The sequence below is a fragment of the Marmota flaviventris genome, chromosome 9 (genome assembly GCF_047511675.1).
Source record: "Marmota flaviventris isolate mMarFla1 chromosome 9, mMarFla1.hap1, whole genome shotgun sequence".
Classification (NCBI taxonomy): Eukaryota; Metazoa; Chordata; class Mammalia; order Rodentia; family Sciuridae; genus Marmota; species Marmota flaviventris.
The window spans coordinates 104,428,538-104,436,974 of NC_092506.1; the positions used below are offsets into that span (position 1 = coordinate 104,428,538).

The window sequence follows — 8,437 nt, forward strand, 5'->3', positions numbered from 1 at the left end:
GTCTGCAGAAGTAACTTAAGGGCCATGTGAATTTAGCAGGAAATTGTGTAACTGCCTTGGCCACCCCCAGTTCAGCTCCTATCCTCTCTATAAATAATAACAGCACACACCAACCTGTGGCTCTGTACCTCCGGAGATGGCTCACAGTCTTGAATAGGTGTACTTTGCCCCCAAAGGAGTGTCTTTCTTGAGATTGAATATGTATCTATTCGCTCTTGAATATGTATCTACTTTCCTAAATAAGCCTGTTTATGTCTTTGACTGGCGCGTGCTAAAATTGTTTTCTGTCATATGCCAAGAGCCCCGCTGGTCATGAGTCAAGTTCCACCTTGTCTCTGTGAACTCCTTGGATTCTTCTTCAGAGACAGCTCTCTTCCGGTGACACTTCCTCATTGCGGAGTTCATACTTTCTCATTACCTTCCCCAGGGGTAGACACCTCTGAGGGACAGGAGCATATCTGACGCATAGCCTGACGTCCTAGAAGGGTCAGAAGGGAAGCGGTCCGTGGATATACTCAACAAGGACTCACAGTCCAACTCACATGGAAGTCAATACTACACTATTTTTTGTGGAAATAAAAAGCTTTATTGCAAGGTTGACTAGCAAAAAGGACAGAAGCAAAGCTCAAATCTTCTTCTCTGACCAGTTGGCAGTGGGGGAATTTATAGAAAGGGAGAGAGAAGAGGCTGCCTGTCGGTTAGATGGAGAGAAAGTGAAGCTTAAGGGTCCTTTTTTCAAGCATAGATGGCCATGCCTCTTCATGTCCCGCGTTGTTCTGCAAGAGGAATTTTGAGCTTGTGACATCAAAAGGTTATTGACCAGACTAATTGGTATCTTTTGTGCATGTCCATTCTCAAAAAGTCAGTTTCAAGCTGGTTGAGTGGATCTGGAGATATTTCCTGAAAAACAACCTGAAGACACTTTGTTACTTAAGCAATTTATGTCCTGGTGTGCCCAGACCTTAGCTGCTTTCAACGGCAGGAGAATGTAACTAACTTAATAGATCACACTGCTACTGGCCAGGCTTTACAATTGCAGTAGGTGGGGTAGTCTGAGGAGGGAGTGTTATCACCTTTTACAGATGAGGAAACTGAGTCCCACGGCATGAAATAACTTGCCCAAGACAACAAATGCAATCAAGTCAGGACTCGAGCCTAAATATCTTTGTGCTTCCTTTTTGTGTTCCCCTTCCATCCTCTCAAAAAGCATTTATTGGTTTTCTACTTTGCACCAAACGCTGCACATTTACAAGGGAGTCAAAGAAAAATGTAGCCCTTGCAGGCTAGGCAGAAGACAGACACCAGTAATGGACATACTGGAGGATCCTACAAAGTCCTGTGGGACCTCAGAAAGGGGAGAGGCCCAGCAAGGCTTTCCAGGGAAGGGACCAGGCAGAGAACTGGGCAGAAGGCCATGCTGGCCAAAAGGCCAGTGTGTGTGGAGACACCTGGGCATGAAAGCAGACAACTCGGTTCTCCAGTTGAGCAGAATTCCTGTACACCTCCAAGATGCCCCCCACCAGTATCTAAAGGGTCCGGGCAATGTCCTCCCTACTCTGGTGGGTTGTTTAATTTTTTTATTTCTTTTAGTGTTGGGGCGAAGCTCAGGGCCTCATGCATGCTGGGCAAGCCCCTATCACTGAACCCAGGATCCCCACTTTGGCGCATTTCCAAGGGTGTTGACTGGGGATTGCCCTGGGCTTGACTTCCTAGGGGCAGGCTCTGTCAGTGCCCTGGGTCCTCCTCACAGCTGCGCCCCCCTCTCTCAGCCCGATCTTCAGTTTAGCTAAGCCGCTGGATCCCTTTGGGTTTGATACCATCTAATTGGTTGTGGCTAATCCCATATTAACTTCTACCGCAGAAGCTAGAGGGCTTCTCCCACCCTCCATCACGTCCCCGGCCCCTACAGAAACTGCTGTTATCATGTTTATGAGCCTCCACAGCCACCGACAGGCAAATTTGCATATAAATAACCTGCCAGTACAGGAGGCTGCAAGAGGCACCTGGTAACGACTCTGTTTATTACTCATGGGAGAGAAGAGGAGCACTAAGGCCTTCTGCGCCGGGTGGCCCAGTCGGGATGGCTACATTTCCACCCACTGATTAGCTGAGAACGGGTCGGTGACCCCCAAACAGCAGAAGAGGAAGAGCTGCAAGCCTCCAGCTCCTCTTCTTTGGGAAACCCTGGCTGAGCAGCGCAAGACCTGAGACAGTGAGACTCTCCTTGATACTGAGGATGGACCTGTCTGAAAATTAATATAAGTGGCTAGGTTTGGCCCTGGGCTTGGTGCAGGTTGGCATACAAGGTAAACAGAGATGGGTCAAGTTCTAAAAGAACTTGTCAATTGCAAAGGACATGCCACAGACCTGGCAGGGAGGCACTACCCAACAAAACAGGAAAAGAATGGGGCTTTGGTTAGGGGCCCTATGTGAATGCTTGCAATGAATGGCTTCCTGGAGGAAGGGGATTTGGAACCAGCCCTTGCCTCCCTAGGGGGCAGAGGAAGACAAAGCATCCCAGACTGGCCAGCAAAAGCAAGTTACAGGAATGCTTTGAGTGGACTGTTGGGTGGCTGGCAGGAGAGCCAGGAGTCAGCTGTAGGTCCCCACATTACAAAGTTGTGTCTTCATTTCCTAAACCTTGAAGAGAGACCAGCATTAGTGGGGAACTCTGTGGGCTCATGCTATTCTGCTGAAATCTACACTAAAAGTTGATCTCCCCATGGGTTGAGAGTGTAGTTCAGTGACAGAGGACTCACCTAACATGCATGAGGCCTGGGCTCAATCCTTGGCACCGCCCCAGGGTTACCCAAGCTTAATTCAGAACAGAGGCCCCATCCCAAAAAGATTGAGGAATGGAGGTAAATGGCAGTTGGGGCCTTGGAGGGAGGAGGTGGGGTGAGGACAAGTTGGGAAGACTGGAAACCTGTGGTAGAAGTCAACCCACTACACATGTTCTCAAGACAAACAATACCTAGTCCTCAAGTAAGAGGACTCATTGCGTCATTGGCAACACATGGTCCATTCTAACTTCATCTGTAAGTGAGCTGATTACTTTTCCTGTAATCTGTGTCAGCGTTTTTACTTAATCCAGAGGAAAAACAAACTTCTCATCTTCTGACAGGTGGTAGTTTTTGCACATTGGAGCCGGCCGCCCACCAGTTAGGCTCTTTGCCTCCCTCAAGAGCTGGGAGATGGGAGCACTGTCCCTCTTCCTATTCCCAGATCCCCAAAACATTCATGAGTTGCAAGACTGGCACGAGGCTTTTTTTGGCCATGATGAAAACTGGCAAACATTTAGAAAGGACAGAGAAAGAAATTATGAAAGAGAAAAAGAGAAGGGAAGCAGTCTCTTCCCATATTTTCAACAGGTTGAATTCAGTCTCTTATTTTTAATTTGTATTAGCCCTCCCATAGACTGGGAAGTAACCGGATTATCCTGGAGGAAGCACTGAGCACATCTTGACACCTGGGCTCCAATGCTGTCTTTGCCCTATGCTTATTGAATGGACAAATCAACTTCTCTGCATTGGTTCCTCATCTTTTAAGTGAGAGTTATAATTGCTGCCTCACAAGGACATGAGGAAAAAATGGGACTTTTCCCCCCAATACTAGGGATTGAACCCAGAGATGCTCTACCACTGAGCTACCTTTGCATTTTGAAATAGTGTCTCACTAAGTGGCCCAGGCCAGCCTTGAACTGGAGATCTTCCTGCCTCAGCCTCCCACTAGCTGGGATTAGAGGCTTGCACCACTGCACCCAACTATGAGATCATATTTTAAAGTTACTTCAAATGCAGTATGCTCTTTGAAACATTTATCTTTGAAATAAATTATATAATATAATGGGGATTGGAACAGTTAGAATGGAGAATAGTTCACCAAATCCCAAAACACTAATACCAGGGATTCCTTTTGAGAGCATCAGAAGCTTTCAGGGTCAATCATTGTAGCTGGTCATAAATTCAGAAAGCTGGTTTCCCTAAGAGGTGTCATGGTCAGAAAATATAAATGAGTTAGGAAGGGTTTAGGACACTCATGAACAGATAGCTGTACTCAGGCTGCTGAAGAAGGGCAGATGTTGGACCTGATCCTAACTCTGAGATTGATAGCTTCTAGGGTAAAGCCTTGCCCATCAAATGTCTTAGAAACACTGCCACATACAAGAGCTAGCCACACAGATGCTGTGTGGGTTAGTGTCGAGGGGATAATTTCTCTATTTCTGTGCTCCATGTCCTGACAGTGCCCCAGATCCCCAAGACAATAGGCTGGATTTGCAGTTGGTACCACTTCTACAGTCCTCTTGCCATTTCTGCCAAAAAGCAGCATTGCATAGCCAGCTCTCTTCCTACACAGCACCTGCCCACCTATGCTCTAGAAAAGTCGCTTCTCTTGAGATAGAGCAAGGAGGTCACAACGGCCATTAGGCCCCAGGCAGACACAGCTTGGAGAGCAACAGTGACAAACATCTTGGCCCTCCGTACTCTCCAGGCCCCCATCTTCTGCACCTATGGGATGCCTTCCCATTGCTGGGGCAACTGGATTCCAGGGAATCAGCCTGTGGGCCCCAGCCGCCATCTTGAAGAACTGCTGATGGCTGGTGTCCTTCAAATTGCAGAGTTTTTCCCAAGGCCCAATAGCATAGCCCTAAGCTAGAGAGAGAGGTGTCTTTTGGTGAAACTGCATTTGGGGGTTTTTGACTATTTGGAGCTGAAGAAGTGTTGAGAAGAGCCATAGGCTATGGTGGTCAGAGATTTCTGGGTTTTCCCATCTGGCTTTGGTGAAGTCATCCCACCTTGGCCAGCGCCTGTGCATTGTGGAGGCCGAAAGGAGGAGGCTTCCCCTCCTACCCCCCCCCACCTTCCCACTACTTCTGCCTCTTCCAAAGTCTGAAAGTGGCCAAGCACAGTGGGTGGTACAATGTGCTATGATGGTGGGTGGATGGGGACAGAGAGCAAGTATAGCGACAGCGGGAAGAAGTAGGTTTTCATCTGAGGTGACTTGGGGCATGGAGGGGGCTACTGGAGCAGATGGCAGGATCAGGACAGGGAGATCAGGGTGACAGAGCCAACAGGGAGGGCTAGAGCAGAGCTAAGCCCGGTGCCAGGGGATGATTGAACAGCAGCTCTAGAGGGATTGAAGCGGGAGACAAAGGATTTGTTGCAGAGCCCAGAGCCCTGATGACTAGGGGACGCTTTGATGCCAGAGATAGCAGCAGCTGCAGTGGGCCTGGGGGCAGGGACCAGGGGTGATTTAGCACCTTGGAAGACAGGACAGCAGGACCTGTGCTTCTGGGACAGAGCTGTGGGCTATTGCCATCCATCCCCCACTAAAAGCAGCAGTGGCTGAGAAGGGAGGATGGCAGAGGGAGGGGTGGTGGCCACGGGGATAAGCACAAAAGTGGGTTCCAAATGCAGCCCAGGAGCACGCTCGGCCTGCAGCAGGCAGAGAGATTCCAGAGCAGTTTTACTCAGGGAAAAGGAAGCAAGGTTCAAAGAGAACGTAATGACTTGGCTGAAATAAATAGCTAATTAGCTCCAGATCACTTAGGAAGTTCACAGAAGAACTCATGGAGCAGTCACCAGTCAACAGCCTCCCCTGCCCCCCTGGACACAGGGACGCCCAGCAGAGCCCAAGAGCACATACCAAAGCCAGTAGTCAGCAGCCCAGCTAGACCCTTTTCCTTGCTGCCCAGCCACCTTCATAGGTCATCACTGAGAGGCCGCCTGGCACTAGGGAGAGACAGGCAGGTGGAGACAGGAGCCCAGCATTCAGTCCAGGCTCTGTATCTGCCACCTTAGACACCTTGAATGTCTTCTCCGAGTCCATTTTCTCGACTGAAAAAAGAGCCAAAACCAAACTAACGACATTCCTGACTGCTTCCAGGATTTTTGTGAGAATCAAATGAGAAAAGGTTACGGCACAAATACAGGTAATTATTGTCCACGAGACACCAAGCTTCCTGAGAGAAGGGCGTCTGTATTATTCTCTTTGTACCCCTGCATTTAGCATAAAGCATGGCAAAAATGTTTGTTGAATGTTGATGAGTAAAAGGGAACTATTTACTTCTCCAGTGGTACCTCCAGTTATCCACAGATAGACTAAGCCCAGGAAAGGTGGGGGTCCAAGGAATTCAGGTGGGAACCCGCCCCCAAATCAACCTCCAGTCATGTTCAGATGGGTTATCATTTTAACTTAGCCATAGCTTTGTTGTCCTGGAAGGCTTGTCCTGGGGTATTATTTAAATTTTAATGGAGGGGTGATCCAGGAGCCCCACCTTAGGAGTAGAGCTGGGCCCCTCCCTGGGCCTCCCTCTTGTCTTTCCTGTCCCCTTAAGCTTTCTGATTCAGAGATGAGGACAGACAGGGTCACTTTATAACCTCCATGCACTATTCAGTCTGAAATTTGAAGGCCCCACAATATATCAATCTTCTTAAGCCTGCATACACACTCCACATTAATTCTAATTTGGATACAACCAGGAGTTAAGTGGCAGTTGACTAGTTGACATGTTTTGTAGACATGTAATCAAACACTTATTAATTTTGATTTTGCAGTTCACTTTTTGCCTCTTGGGTCCAATCCATTCTTTTTTCAGGTATTGAACATTTCTGGAGGCGCTTGCAAAGGTCAAAGGAGCCAGGAGCCAGGTCCTTTGGATGACAAAGCATCTGGGAGGGAAGCTGGGGGCCCCCGACACCTCATGGTCTCCTAGAGAGGGGAAAAGCAGCCTGGCCTATGGCTTCCACACTTTTCCAGGAAAAAGTAATACCGCCGGTTACCAGTGACGAGTCCTGCTCCCTCACATATTGAAATACAACATTAGAGAAGCATGCCAAGACAAGCATATAAAGCAGGTTTATTTAAAAAAGGGGTAACATAGACTTCTCCCAGGAGGGAGAAGGGGGCCATAGCTGGTGTCCTGGTATCCTGAGAAGCAAGGCGGTCTGCCTTTTTTATATGTCCTAGGCTTCCTTTGTTCTCCTGCTCTCTTCCCCTTCTCTCTCTCCTTCCTGCATAAGTGACTAGGCCCAGGAGATGCTCCATGGGATGGCCGAAAGGTGAGAAGGAGATGGAGCAGTCCAGGACACATTAGTTAACAACTTTATAACTTCTGTAAGGAGGGGCAATTCCTAGGATATGTTACTTTAGCAACAGGTTGGAGCAGGGGCAAGTTATCTTGATAGAGTGGAGAAAGGGCTCTGAAGGAATTAACATTGCAAGTCCTCCATTCTCTGGATCTGACCCTTGCCTATCTGCCTAATTCTGGCTTCAAAAGGAGATATGAATTCTGTCCCCAGAAACAGCCGCAATATGCTGTATGTGCCTGGGCAAGCTGTCTGACTGTCTAGGCTTCAGGGTTCCCCTTAGAATAGGACTTGAGAAGCAGGGATGGAGCCTCTGGGGAAAGGGAGGTCACCAAGCCTCTTCTGCCCTAAGTCAGAAGATGGGACTGTGAGTGGGCAGGGGGCTCAGGGGCAGTAGGGGCCTGGATACCTGGAAGCTGGGCTGGGGCCCTATCTGTTTTCCCCTGGAAGACAGAGAATCTTTGTCACATGGAGTGAACCAGCCCACTCTCCACTGGCCCTGCAGAACAGAATGGGCCCAGTCGGATTCAAGTCCCATTACATCAGCTCCCTGCAGGCAATGGGCCAAATTTTGGTATCCCCTACCTGTCACGAGCGGTTTCTACAGACTCAGTCTGAGGCACACTCAGACTCAATCAAATCTATTTTATTAATTCTCATCACACTTCAGACACACATCCTAATGCTAAGTCCTAACTGACTCTATACCCAAGGGTCCCAGACACTCACCGTGACGTGTCTTAAGTCTGGTTGCTGGAACTCAATCTGAGCTAGAGGTATCTGGTGCAGCGGGGACAATAGTGGTAGAGATCTTGGTCTTTCTGTCCGGGTCCTGTTAGCCCTGCCAGCCCCCACATTTAATTCCCACATTTAGTTCTTAGTGTTTAAGTCCCAGTTGTGCTTGCAGTTGATAACTGGGTGGGCCCTGGGGTGTGGGCCCTGGGGTGTATGCCCCAGTGTAGACTTTTACATCAGTATTTTAAGTTTATCTAAGTTCTGCAGTTTATCTAAGTGCTGCAGTTCACATTACATCATGGGCATATTGCTTATAGTCTTTTTTTCTACACACACACTCATTAATATAATCAACAGTCAATAATCCTATAATATTTCTGGTACTCAGTCAGTACTGAAATTCATATATTAAAGCCCAATCCCACTGTGACTCTATTAGGAGAGGCTTTAAGGAAGCAATTAAGGTTAACTGAGGTCATAAGGGTGGGGCCCTGATCTGATTGAATTAGTATCCCTATAAGAAGAGATAAAAGAGCTCCACCTCCTTCCTCTGCCCCTCCCCTGCTCCCCCTCATCTCTCAATCCCTCTCTCTCTCCATCTTCTGAGAACACAG

General features: G+C 48.3%; 1 long non-coding RNA gene across 1 annotated transcript; it reads right to left on the bottom strand.

Annotated features, from left to right (window-relative positions):
* Positions 1 to 563: 563 nt before the first annotated feature.
* LOC114088887 (uncharacterized) lies at positions 564 to 7,972 on the bottom strand. Its single transcript, XR_003582081.3, has 3 exons — positions 7,818 to 7,972; positions 5,647 to 5,837; positions 564 to 912 (listed from the first exon to the last, which is right to left on the bottom strand). It is a non-coding gene; the product is annotated as an uncharacterized lncRNA (long non-coding RNA).
* Positions 7,973 to 8,437: the final 465 nt, after the last annotated feature.